We start from the raw sequence: 14,549 nt of genomic DNA, 5'->3' as shown, positions 1-14,549 counted from the left end.
AGATGAAACCGCGTGTATCAGGTTTGTCATTTGTGGTCTTGTTAGTATTTATCAAACGTTGATAAGCGGGAGGCTGTAGAAAATTACAATACGTGATGATGGATTGGAGTCGTGAAGTTGGACTACCAAATCCTGAAGTTGAAGACGTGTCTTATCCAATCATGTGTTTCCCAAATGCTTCTCTCTCTCTCGCTCTCTCTCTCTCTCTCTCTCTCCCCCTCCCTCCCTCCCTCCCTCCCTCAGTATCAGATGGAGTCGCTGCCAAGAAAAACAGCCATAACAGGCAAGATTTGTGTAATATTTACAGAAAATATGTTTCAGGTCCACAAATGAATTCCATAAACTATGTCGACACAGGAAAGTTTATTTTATGAAATGTTAGCTAGAGAGTTTCTAGAGTTGTCATACTGTGTCTCAAGGTCACCAAAGTCACAGAAAATACCACGACCACATTTTACAAAGTCAAAGGAGTTCTTAGAACAATGCCATCAATAACTGACGACATTAGTCAAAAACTGGCACCCAAAGCCCGCCTAAGTGAAAGCTTCACTAACTTCCTCTGCAAGAAGTCATAGAAACAGGTGCATAGGAATTCCACAGGTCAGGTTCAACATCAATCAATCCTAATAGCCATCCATAAAGAGAGGAACGAAGCACACAGAGAGAACGCACAGAAGCTTCTGACTGATTCAATGTCAAACCCGGGAGTTAGAGTTCGGGGGCTCTCTCTTTCTCTCTCTCTCTCTCTCTCTCTCTCTCTCTCTCTCTCTCTCTCTCTCTCTCTCTCTCTCTCTCTCTCTCTCTGTGTCCTGTCATCCTGCGTAGCCAAGACACAGTGGAGTGTTACTCTTCTTCCTGAGCTGTTTGTTCTGCAGCAGCTGCCCGCAACCCTATCCCAGGGTGTTTCTGTTTTCCACTGAGTATTGTGAGCAGCACTCTAGGGGCTATGGCTGTCACAACAGGCCCTAAACCATCCACTCTGTCCTCACATGGAGAGCAATGGGACCACTCACCATCAAGGACGGACAGAGACAGACAGACAGACAGACAGACAGACAGACAGACAGACAGACAGACGGACAGACGGACAGACGGACAGACGGACAGACCCAGGGTTGAGTTCACTAAGGGAAAAGAAAAAGAGGCTTTGGACCAGTACTTTTTCATCAGAGAGGGTTGACTGACACCTGAGAGACACAAGGACCAACACAACAACATAACAAAAACAGAGTACGAGAAGCAGTCTCTCTGATAACATACAACATAATGATATCGTTGCTGAAAACCGTAGCCCCATAGACTTACAGTAATCTACATCAAGCAGAAAGTATAGGCTTTCTGCCCCAGTAAATATCTAAGTCACAGTTGGCAACAACAACAAAACAGTTCTACATAAGACATTTCCCTCCATGATTTTGGTCTTTAAGCTGAAGATCCTTAAAGCTCTGTGGTTAAGACATGTGAGTGGATGGTGTAGATTTCCTTCTGCCTAAACAATCCATTGAATGAATGACCCTAAAGCTGATATTATAAGCATTTAGCAGACATTTTCCAAGCCTGGACATGAAATTAAACTCTTCCAGGTCTCCAAGGTAATATATCAGAGAAGGATTATGTCATACTAATGGGTCATAATAAAGTAGTTAATGGTGCATGAAATAACCTAAAGGCTAAATGTTGAATTGCATAACGTGGCCTATCCATTCTCTTCTAGACTTCCGAAAAAGACAGGATGAACATCATCAGGGATTCAAGAGAATACGGTTCCACAGTTTCTGTTACCATAGAGATACAGTAGGTGTTTTTAATTCTGTGCATATTACAACGTAGGAGTCACAATGGCATGGGTAATGTTGACACTAGCATAATGATGAGATTTTTGAGCTTTTGTCTTTTCTCCGGGTTATCCTCAGTGGCTAAAACCATTTGGAAATGCATTAGGGGACACATTCATACAGGCCCAATGTATTATGGTCCACCAGTGTTGCTGGTAAGAAACCTACCTTTCTAATGTTTTCGTGAGAATGTGTGTCACCAACTTCAAACTTGGCCAGACAAAATGTCTTTGTAAACACCCATTCATTGTATTTTTAGTTCAGCTGCAGTCCGTTTGTTTAATCAGGCTCTGAACAATATTCCTGCAGGCGCATCATTACACTTCCAAGTGATTTAGAGAATTCATTCATATTCATTGACCTTAGAAGAGTGCAAAAATGTACAGAAAGGCTGAGAGGACATGGCCAAACAAGGAAGTGGTGAGTGTGTCAAGGAATCGAAAGGGGATCCTTTACGTCCACTACACTGTATCAATAAACTATTACCTCTGTCAAACAACACTTTTCTATGTGTCCATAATGTTGGTTAGGAAAAAAACTACTAACTTGATCAAAATCATGCAGTTTCAGACTCTGACTTTTCCCCCAAAACAATCAGAGACTGGTGCTGGAAAACCAAAATAGCCCGCTCTGCATTCCTTGGACTGCCGGGATCATTTTTTCACACATTTGACACAACCCAGCGAGGGTTCGTTAAAAAGGTTGAAACAAACTTTCCATCCGTGTATGGAAATGTAATCATTATGGAAATAAACATTTACACTGAGAGGCAGTAATAGTGGCTGTGTTGTTACCTTAACTGGCTAGTGTGGTATTACAAGTGTGACTCTGCCAATGGGCAGAGCGTCACCTATCACTCTTTAAGAGAGAGAGAGAAAGAGAGAAAGAGAGAGAGAGAGAAAGAGAGAAAGAGAGAGAGAGAGCCCAGTGTCATGTGTTCTCCTCCTGAACTCAATGTGGTTTCTATTAGAAGTCTTATCTCAGCCCGGCCTGTTCTGAATCTGATCTGAAGACTGAGGCTTTTCTTTGATCCAATTCAGGAGAGAGAGAAGGAGAACAAACCTGTTGCCTTAGGAAGGGGTTTGAAATGGCAAACTCTGACACACTGTCCCTAGAGTGAGGCCAGTGGAATATTCACTAGCAGAGGCAAAAAAAACTCACACCAAGCTAACTCAAACCAAAATGTTACCAAATTATAACTCACGCCATGTGACCAGATAAAGACGGGAGCAGCAGCCTCCCTATTGGCAGAAGGGTTGAGATGTTCCTTAAAAGAAAAGGTGGTAAATCCTCCCATAGCCCTGATTGGTCCACCACCCTTGTCTCCAATAACAACGGGGCCTTGGAAAAGGTAGAAGGAAAAAAGACGTCATCATGAGTGATTTATTGTTGCAAATGTTCACTGTTTTAAGAATCGCTGTCCTCACCTCAATCAATCACATGTATTTAGAAAGCCTTTTTTACATCAGTAGATGTCACAAAGTGCTATACAGAAACACAGCCTAAAACCCCAAACAGCAAGCAATGCAGATGTGGAAGCACAGTTGCTCGTAAAAACTCCATAGAAAGGGAGGAACCTAGGAAGAAACCTAGAGAGGAACCAGGTTCTGAGGGGTGGCCAGTCCTCTTCTGGCTGTGCGGAGTGGAGATTACAAGAGTACGTGGCCATTTAAGGCCACCTCACATGCAGCTTGATAAGATGTTATACTGATAGTGTGCGTTGTTCCATTGAAAGGTCTGTGTTTTGTTTCGATAAGCTACTTCAGCATACATCTACGGTTCCCTAAAAAGCAACAGCTTTTTCCTTGGCAGTCTCTTATCTCCCTCGCTTACTGTAGTTGCTGATCTCAGAATCATCACTTATTCTCTTCAGTTTGACAATAATTCAGCGTCTGTCTCTCTTGTTCTCTCTTTCTCACTCTCTCTCTCTCTCCGTTCTGTATTGTTTTGCAGTTTTCCCATGCTCCCCTGCTGCCTTTCAGATGTGCCCTTCGGAGGGAAATTCCAGCCATCACCCTCGATTTGAATCAAAAATAAGCTATACCTTCTCTCTCTCTCTCTCTCTAATTGCGAGATAGATCCAAGGCCATCTGTAGCAAGGTGGATATTACTCAATGGAACGCGCAGACAAATTCTCTATCAGTACCTTTACAGCCACTCTGCATATCCAATCAATAAAATCTTCATATTTTGAGTTGACATTCCACTAATTCAAAAGTCTGTAAAAACATTGACAGGACTGAATGAACAGTTTGACTGTGTAAACTCAGGGTTTCAAAGTAGGCGCAAGGTTGCAGCGCTTAAACATGGCAAAGCTTTCATCAACACACTTGTCTCCAGTGCCACCCCCTTCCTAGCAGCTAATGAGCAACAGTGTTAGAAGTCTCTCTCTCTCTCTCTCTCTCTCTCTCTCTCACCCTCTCTCTCTGTGCCTGGATGTCCGCCACCAACAATACCACTCTTTCTGAAACCCAGATCACTGCACAGTCTCCATGTGGTTTCCCAATGAAACTAACTTCAAAAGGTTGCACCATATCTGCAGTCACTTTACTGTAGCCAGTGGGGTGCCTCAACAAGAGACATTCGTTTCACATTATCTCAGAGTTTGTAAAAAAATATAGTAGATACTTGAAGTAACATTTTCCATCCTAAACAAAGTCTGTTTTTTTATGCTGTGTTCATACCCTCATAAAACAATACAATGATAATGTAATGATGACATTGGATCCTAATGTTGACATGAGTTTGTATGTCGTTGAGTTTTATGATTCCCTGGTGGACCTCATTCAGTTGGCTCTCTTCGGTTTGATAAAAACAGGCTTTGAAAGTCCCTGTAGTCCCTTGAATTATCTCTGTTCTAGAGCCAAACTGGCAGAAAATAGGGAAGCTCCACGTCACTACGAAGACCACACCACATCAGAAACATCTTAAGGCTTCTGATCAGGATCCAACAGTTACAAAATGATCTGTACAGTACAGTTCCCCTAATGTTACGCAAAGTCAATCAGTTCTTGTCATTACCGACCAACCAAATGACACCCCCAGTATTCTTCCTCTAAGCAGTGTATTCTCTCAAGATGGGACAGGGTGAAATTGTTCAGAACATGGTTTTGTTTGACGTTCATTGGAGTGTGTGGTGGTGACAACAGTTGCTCTCTCAGCACTGGGATTATGGCAGAAGGAAGGAAGCTGTTGTTTCAGCCTTTCTTCTGTCCTCGTTGCCGGCACAGCCAACGTGTTGAGAGATACCCCAAGATGAGTGACAGGCCAGGCACCGTGCCAACGGAAACCATGCTCTCTGTGTGTACATACACACACAATGTACAGTATACACACACATAAAACACACACATGTGCATATGCATGCAATAGAACACACATGTACTTAATTCATTCATACACACAGACACACAAGTAACTGCCAAAATAAAGGAAACTCCAACATAAAGTGTCTTAATAGGGCGTTGGGTCACAACAAGCCAGAACAGCTTCAAAGCACCTTGGCATAGATTCTACAAGTGTCTGGAATTCTATTGGAGGGATGTGATATCATTCTTCCATGAGAAATTCCATCATTTGGTGTTTTGTTGATGGTGGTGGAAAACTTTGTCTCAGGCGCTCCTCAAGAATCTTTCATAAGTGTTCAATTGGGTTAAGATCTGGGGGCTGAGACGGCCATGGCATATGGTTTACATCAAATCATTCAGTGACCACTCATGCCCTGTGGATGGTAGCATTGTCATCCTATGGGGGCATAGCCATGGTAGCCAAAACAATGGCCTGCATAGTATTTTTATACATGACCCTAAGCATTATGGGATTGCTTAATTAACTCAGGAACCACACCTGGGTGGAAGCACCTGCTTTCAATATACATTGTATCCCTCATTTACTCAAGTGTTTACATTTATTTTGGCAGTTACCTGTACATTCTCAATGTCATTCGCTGCCCAATACACAGTCAGTTTAGTCAGTAATCGTGCTCATACCCTGATTGCTCACGGTACATGTGAAGTGAAAAGGATAGCAGTAGCCCAGACACATGCAGCCTGATTCTCAGAGCATACTTCTTTTCACTGATAAATATCAGACAAGGAAAAAGCCAATGAAGGAATGCATGTTATGAAAGAGGGGGTGCTGGGACCTGCCTGTCTGCAGAGAGGGACTGCCAACCCCCTAAGCACTTTAAGATGCACTTCATTCATTCCTTACCATGGAAACACCATGCAGGAGACAGCGAGCACTGAACAGTTCAGACCCAGACCATGTAGGCAGGAAGTGATCGGTATAAAACAAGGGGATTGTTGAATTTACTGGCTTCTGATTGGTGGATTAAGAGGGCTCTGATAGCAATGGGCCTGTAGGCCAATCATCACCTGTCATAGAGTTGATTCTGTACTGTATCCAATCCCCATGCAGACTGGAACCTGAACCTGATTTAGATGTCTCTGTGTTTGTGCTCTCTGATCATGACACACTACTACAGGTACTCCTGTGGAGGAGACTTCTTAACACCCAGTCTACTGTATTGTCCAATCATACCTGGCCTACTGTACACCATGCTTCAGTTCTTCAGTATAACTGGTAAAGTGCCCTCTAGTGGTAGAGAGGGGAAGAGAGATCAACACTACCAGAGTTAGTACAGGTACACTATATATATACAAAGGTATGTGGACACGCCTTCAAATTAGTGGATTTGGTTATTTCAACCACACCCAGTGCTGACAGGTGTATAAAATTGAGCAACAGCTATGCAATCTCCATCGACGAACATTGTCAGCAATGGTGGAAAAAGTACGCAATTGTCATACTTGAGTAAAAGTATAGATACCTTAATAGAAAGTTACTCAAGTAAAAGTGAAAGTTACCCAGTAAAATACTACTTGAGTAAAAGTCTAAAAGTATTTGGTTCTAAATATACATAAGTATCAAAAGTAAATGTAATCCGTGCCATCCGTTTCGTCACTAAAGCACCTTATACCACCCACCACTGCGACTTGTATGCTCTAGTCGGCTGGCCCTCGCTACATATTCGTCGCCAGACCCACTGGCTCCAGGTCATCTACAAGTCCATGCTAGGTAAAGCTCCGCCTTATCTCAGCTCACTGGTCACGATGGCAACACCCATCCGTAGCACGCGCTCCAGCAGGTGTATCTCACTGATCATCCCTAAAGCCAACACCTCATTTGGCCGCCTTTCGTTCCAGTACTCTGCTGCCTGTGACTGGAACTAATTGCAAAAATCGCTGAAGCTGGAGACTTTTATCTCCCTGACCAACTTCAAACATCAGCTATCTGAGCGGCTAACCGATCGCTGCAGCTGTACATAGTCTATTGGTAAATAGCCCACCCTTTCTCACCTACCTCATCCCCATACTGTTTTTATTTATTTACTTTTCTGCTATTTTGCACACCAGTATCTCTACATGTACATGACCATCTGATCATTCATCACTCCAGTGTTAATCTGCAAAATTGTAATTATTTGCCTACCTCCTCATGCCTTTTGCACACATTGTATATAGACTCCCCCTTTGGTTTCTACTGTGTTATTGACTTGTTAATTGTTTACTCCATGTGTAACTCTTTGTTGTCTGCTCACACTGCTATGCTTTATCTTGGCCAGGTCGCAGTTGCAAATGAGAACTTGTTCTCAACTAGCCTACCTGGTTAAATAAAGGTGAAATAAAAGTAAGTATCAAGAGTAAAAGTATAAATAATTTCATATTCCTTATATTAAACAAAGCAGTATTTTCCTGGTTTGAACATTTATGGAAAGCCAGGGGCACACTCCAACACTCAGATAGAATTGACAAAAGATGCATTTGTTGTTCAGTGAGTCCGCCAGATCATCGGCAGTAGGGATGACCACGTATTCTCTTGTAAGTGTGTGAATTGGAACATTTTCCTGTCCTGTTAAGCATTTAAAATGTAATGAGTACTTTTGGGTGTCAAGGAGAATGTATGGAGTAAAAAGTACAGGAATATAGTGAAGTAAAAGTTGTCAAAAATATAAATAGTAAAGTACAAATACCCCCAAAAATTACTTTAGTTGTACTTCAAAGTATTTCTACTTAAGTACTTCACGCCACTGATTTTCAATAGAAGGGCGTTACTGAAGAGCTCAGTGACTTTCAACTTGGCACCGTCATAGGATGCCACCTTTCCAACAAGTAAGTTTGTCAAATTTCTACCCTGCTAGAGCTGCCCCGTTCAACTGTAAGTGCTGTTATTGTGAAGTGGAAATGTCTAGGAGCAACAACGGCTCAACCACAAAGTGGTAGGCCACACAAGCTCACAGAACGGGACCACCGAGTGCTGAAAATGGTCTGTCCTTGATTTCCAAACTGACTCTGGAAGCAACGGCAGTGCAAGAACTGTTCATCGGGAGCTTCATGAAATGGGTTTCCAAGGCCGAGCAACCGCACACAAGCCTAAGGTCACCATGCGCAATGCCAAGTGTCGGCTGGAGTAGTGTAAAGCTCACCGACATTGGAGCAGTGGAAACGCGTTCTCTGGAGTGATGAATCACGCTTCACCATCTGGCAGTTCGACAGACGAATCTGTGTTTGGCGGATGCCAGGAGAACTCTACCTGCCCCAATACATAGTGCCAACTGTAAAGTTTGGTGGAGGAGTTTGGTCTGGGGTTGTTTTTCATGGTTCTGGCTAGGCCCCTTAGTTCCAGTGAATGGACATTTTAAGGCTACAGCATACAGTGAGATTCTAGATGATTCTGTGCTTCCAACTTTGTGGCAACAGTTTTTGGAAGGCCTTTTCCTGTTTCAGCATGACAATGTCCCCGTGCACAATGCGAGGTCCATATATAAATGGTTTGTCGAGATCTGTGTATGGAAGAACTTGACTCGCTTGCACAGAGCCCTGACCTCAACTCCCTCGAACACCTTTGGGATGAATTGGAATGCCAACTGCGAGCCAGGCCTAATCACCAAATATCAGTGCTCAAACTCACTAATGCTCTTGTGGCTGAAGTCCCTGCAGCAATGTTCCAACTTCAAATGGAAAGCCTTCCCAGAAGAGTGGAGGCTGTTATTACAGCAAAAGGGGGACCAACTCCATATTAATGCCCACGATTTTGGAATGAGATGTTTGATGAGCACGTGTCCACATACTTTTGGTCATGTAGTGTACGACCCTACATCCAGGGTCAGATTTGTTTTCAAATCTTTGTGATTAAGAAGTAGCATGGGTGTGATAGAAACATTGCGTATTTACCTGGTTTGTTTGATATTAATAGTTAACAATTAATACTTAACTACATGGCCCCACACGTACCTCTAGGGGTACCATCCCCACTGCTCAACTGACACAGTGGCGCACAGAACGCAAAAATATTCTTCGAAATATTTAACCTCCACACATTAACAAGTCCAATAGCTCAAATGAAAGATAAACACCTTGTTCATCTAGCCACCAAGTCAGATTTCTAAAATGTTTTACGACGAAAACATAGCACATATTTATGTCAAACCACCACCAAAGATAGGCTAATTTACATAGCCATTCCTCTCTAAGTGTGCTTTATGTTATCCTTAATAAATGAATAATACACATCCCTCTCTAAGTGTGCTTTATGTTATCCTTAATAAATGAATAATAAACATTCCTCCCTAAGTGTGCTTTATGTTATCCTTAATACATTTATTTTATTTTATTTTTTATTTCACCTTTATTTAACCAGGTAGGCTAGTTGAGAACAAGTTCTCATTTGCAACTGCCACCTGGCCAAGATAAAGCATAGCAGTGTGAGCAGACAACACAGAGTTACACATGGAGTAAACAATTAACAAGTCAATAACACAGTAGAAAAGAAATAGTCTATATACATTGTGTGCAAAAGGCATGAGGAGGTAGGCGAATAATTACAATTTTGCAGATTAACACAGGAGTGATAAATGATCAGATGGTCATGTACAGGTAGAGATATTGGTGTGCAAAAGAGCAGAAAAGTAAATATATAAAAACAGTATGGGGATGAGGTAGGTAAAAATGGGTGGGCTGTTTACCGATAGACTATGTACAGCTGCAGCGATCGGTTAGCTGCTCAGATAGCAGATGTTTGAAGTTGGTGAGGGAGATAAAAGTCTCCAACTTCAGCGATTTTTGCAATTCGTTCCAGTCACAGGCAGCAGAGAACTGGAACGAAAGGCGGCCAAATGAGGTCCTGGGATGATCTGTGAGATACACCTGCTGGAGCGCGTGCTACGGGTGGGTGTTGCCATCGTGACTAGTGAACTGAGATAAGGCTGGACTTATAGATGACCTGGAGCCAGTGGGTCTGGCAACGAATATGTAGCGAGGGCCAGCCGACTAGAGCATACAGGTCGCAGTGGTGGGTGGTATAAGGTGCTTTAGTGACAAAACGGATGGCACTGTGATAAACTGCATCCAGTTTGCTGAGTAGAGTATTGGAAGCTATTTTGTAGATGACATCGCCGAAGTCGAGGATCGGTAGGATAGTCAGTTTTACTAGGGTAAGTTTGGCGGCGTGAGTGAAGGAGGCTTTGTTGCGGAATAGAAAGCCGACTCTAGATTTGATTTTCAATTGGAGATGTTTGATATGAGTCTGGAAGGAGAGTTTACAGTCTAGCCAGACACCTAGGTACTTATAGATGTCCACATATTCAAGGTCGGAACTATCCAGGGTGGTGATGCTAGTCAGGCGTGCGGGTGCAGGCAAGCGAGCGGTTGAAAAGCATGCATTTGGTTTTACTAGCGTTTAAGAGCAGTTGGAGGCCTCGGAAGGAGTGTTGTATGGCATTGAAGCTCGTTTGGAGGTTAGATAGCACAGTGTCCAAGGACGGGCCGGAAGTATATAGAATGGTGTCGCCTGCGTAGAGGTGGATCAGGGAATCGCCCGCAGCAAGAGCAACATCATTGATATATACAGAGAAAAGATTCAGCCCGAGAATTGAACCCTGTGGCACCCCCATAGAGACTGCCAGAGGACCGGACAGCATGCCCTCCGATTTGACACACTGAACTCTGTCTGCAAAGTAGTTGGTGAACCAGGCACGGCAGTCATCAGAAAAACCGAGGCTACTGAGTCTGCCGATAAGAATATGGTGATTGACAGAGTCGAAAGCCTTGGCAAGGTCGATGAAGACGGCTGCACAGTACTGTCTTTTATCGATGGCGGTTATGATATCGTTTAGTACCTTGAGCGTGGCTGAGGTGCACCCGTGACCAGCTCGGAAACCAGATTGCACAGCGGAGAAGGTACGGTGGGATTCGAGATGGTCAGTGACCTGTTTGTTGACTTGGCTTTCGAAGACCTTAGATAGGCAGGGCAGGATGGATATAGGTCTGTAACAGTTTGGGTCCAGGGTGTCTCCCCCTTTGAAGAGGGGGATGACTGCGGCAGCTTTCCAATCCTTGGGGATCTCAGACGATATGAAAGAGAGGTTGAACAGGCTGGTAATAGGGGTTGCGACAATGGCGGCGGATAGTTTCAGGAATAGAGGGTCCAGATTGTCAAGCCCAGCTGATTTGTACGGGATGTTATCCCTCTCTAAGTGTGCTTTATGTTATCCTTAATAAATTAATAATAAACATTCCTCCCTAAGTGTGCTTTATGTTATCCCTCTCTAAGTGTGCTTTATGTTATCCCTCTCTAAGTGTGCTTTATGTTATCCCTCTCTAAGTGTGCTTTATGTTATCCCTCTCTAAGTGTGCTTTATGTTATCCCTCTCTAAGTGTGCTTTATGTTATCCTTAATAAATTTATAATAAACATTCCTCCCTAAGTGTGCTTTATGTTATCCTTAATAAATAAATAATAAATGTTCCTCTCTGAGTGTGCTTTTTTGAAATTCACTGCAAGGACTTGTCTTTACATTGTGTGTCTGTGCGTGTGTACAACTTTTATGGACATGGTGAACTTTGATGATGGTGTTGGGCAGGCCTAGAGCCAGGATGTGATTAGCCATGGGGCGCACAGGGTAGCCTAGTGGTTAGAGCGTTGGACTAGTAACCGAAAGGTTGCAAGTTCGAATCCCTGAGCGTTCTGCCCCTGAACAGGCAGTTAACCCACTGTTCCTAGGCCGTCATTGAAAATAAGAATTTGTTCTTAACTAACTTGCCTAGTAAAATGTAAAAAAATTAAATGGATAGAGGCTCTGAGCGGTGCTTCTAACACTGATCCACTCTTAAACCTCAGCACCGTCCAAGCAAGGATGTTACACCACTCAATATCACTTTGGGTAGGACAAGCAAAAAGGGAATTGGGTCATAATGAACCAAGGGAACACTTTTTACGTGGCCAAGGTCATCAGGATATTGCTTTAAATTAAAGGTATGGCGATTTTTCAAGGGAGTGAGACACTTAAAGCTGAAATATGTAGGTTTGTGGGCGACACAACCAAATTCACATATAAATGAGTTATAGATCCGTCATTCTCATTGAAAGAAAGTCTGAGAAGTGGTAGATCTGTTCTGTTTGTGCTATTTCTATGCTTCCTATTCTTAAGTTTTGGTTTTGCATCTTTTACTTTCGGTTTTGCACACCACCTTCAAACAGGTGAAAAAACAATATTTTTGTTTATGGAAAATATATTTCAACAGCGGTTTAGATGGTACAATGATTCTCTACGCTATACTTACTTGTTTTGTCACAAACTGAAATTAGGCAAACTTTTAGAACTTTAACAACCAGGAAATGGTGGAATGATTTCTGCATAGTGCAACTTTAAGCTAACACTTCCTTATTATAAAGAACTCTAGTCACTACACTATGTCGTCCTGTGTTTCAAAACACAAGGAGAAGAAAACAGGAAGTGATCTGGCCCATCAAAGGGATGATTCACTTAGCTATTGGCGTCATGGCATTCACATCATTGGAGAAGTACTACATGATCAGATTTGAGCTACACCCGATGACCTTTCCATTAGTCCTGAATCCCAAGCAAATGCACAGCTGGTTGATAAATCTCCTCTTTGCATGGTAACACAACTGACGTGCATGTAGTTCAGTGACTCGACTGTGTCCCAACTGGGACCCCTTAGTAAGACTTGATAGCACTGTTTTCTATCGGTGCTATGGATACTTAGAGACTATGCATGGTGGAGAGCTGTTATTAAAGCCATTGTGGTTTTGGAAGTAGAATGGCATAGCTAGCATATTGTCATGACGTTGGCCTGGGGGTTAGGTTTATGACAGTCATAAATACCTCTCCCCCCTTTTTCCTCTCTCTACCCTACTGATGTTACATTTGAAAACCCCTTGGTTAACATAGAGATTCTGGGAACATCAGAAGGTGGGGGGAAATGAACTATATTCCGGTAATCCGACCAATTGAACATATGCAGTGGTACTTAATGAATATGATGTCAGTTCGGTTGTCATCTGAGACATTCTCATCAATGATAAGATGACATAAACTCTACAGTGGAAAGTCTACACATCAGAGTTATCGGATTCACATGGAATTGTTGTTCAATTTAAATGTTTGAATATGAAATTATTCGTGATGGGATGAAATGTGATTTTAGCTTCTAAAATGTGAGAATTTGGTTTTCATAAGGTTAAGGCTCTGCTCAATCAGTGGCCCGCCCCTGTGAAGAGACATGGATTATAAAACTTTTCAGACACACCCTTCTCGCTCCACTATATAAAGCCTTGACAAAAATGTAACCTCCTGTCCGAGGATGTGAGGACGACGGTAAGATGTCAGAATGGTTCAGATAATAACTACAGAACGAAGCCAACATCAGCGTGAGCTTTGGTTGTGAATGGTTTGAACTTTGAACTCTTATTCACTACAGACGTGATACCTCCTAGCCGTTGAGTTAGCAACAGCAGCTGCAAACAAGGGTTAGGAAAGAACAGCCAGAGTATCCCGTCTATCACACAACGATGTTACTACAAATCAAATCAAATGTATTTGACATACACATGGTTAGCAGATGTTAATGCGAGTGTAGCGAAATGCTTGTGCTTCTAGTTCCCGACAATGCAGTAATAACCAACGTGTAATCTAACTAACAATTCCAAAACTACTACCTTATATACACAGTGTAAAGGGATAAAGAATATGTACATAAAGATACATGAATGAGTGATGGTACAGAACGGCATAGGCAAGATGCAGTAGATGGTATAGAGTACAGTATATACATATGAGATGAGTAATGTAGGGTATGTAAACAAAGTGGCATAGTTTAAAGTGGCTAGTGATACATGTATTACATAAAGATGCAGTAGATGATATAGAGTACAGTATATACATATACATATGTGATGAGTAATGTAGGGTATGTAAACATTATATTAAGTAGCAATGTTTAAAGTGGCTAGTGATATATTTTACATCAATTTCCATCAATTCCCATTATTAAAGTGGCTGGAGTTGAGTCAGTGTGTTGGCAGCAGCCACTCAATGTTAGTGGTGGCTGTTTAACAGTCTGATGGCCTTGAGATAGAAGCTGTTTTTCAGTCTCTCGGTCCCTGCTTTGATGCACCTGTACTGACCTCGCCTTCTGGATGATAGCGGGGTGAACAGGCAGTGGCTCGGGTGGTTGTTGTCCTTGATGATCTTTATGGCCTTCCTGTGACATCGGGTGGTGTAGGTGTCCTGGAGGGCATGTAGTTTGCCCCCGGTGCAGACCTCACTACCCTCTGGAGAGCCTTACGGTTGTGGGCGGAACAGTTGCCTTGCCAGGCGGTGATACAGCCCGACAGGACGCTCTCATTTGTG

Source organism: Oncorhynchus kisutch, linkage group LG5, assembly GCF_002021735.2.
Source record: "Oncorhynchus kisutch isolate 150728-3 linkage group LG5, Okis_V2, whole genome shotgun sequence".
NCBI lineage: Eukaryota > Metazoa > Chordata > Actinopteri > Salmoniformes > Salmonidae > Oncorhynchus > Oncorhynchus kisutch.
Note: the sequence above shows the minus strand (reverse complement) of the source record.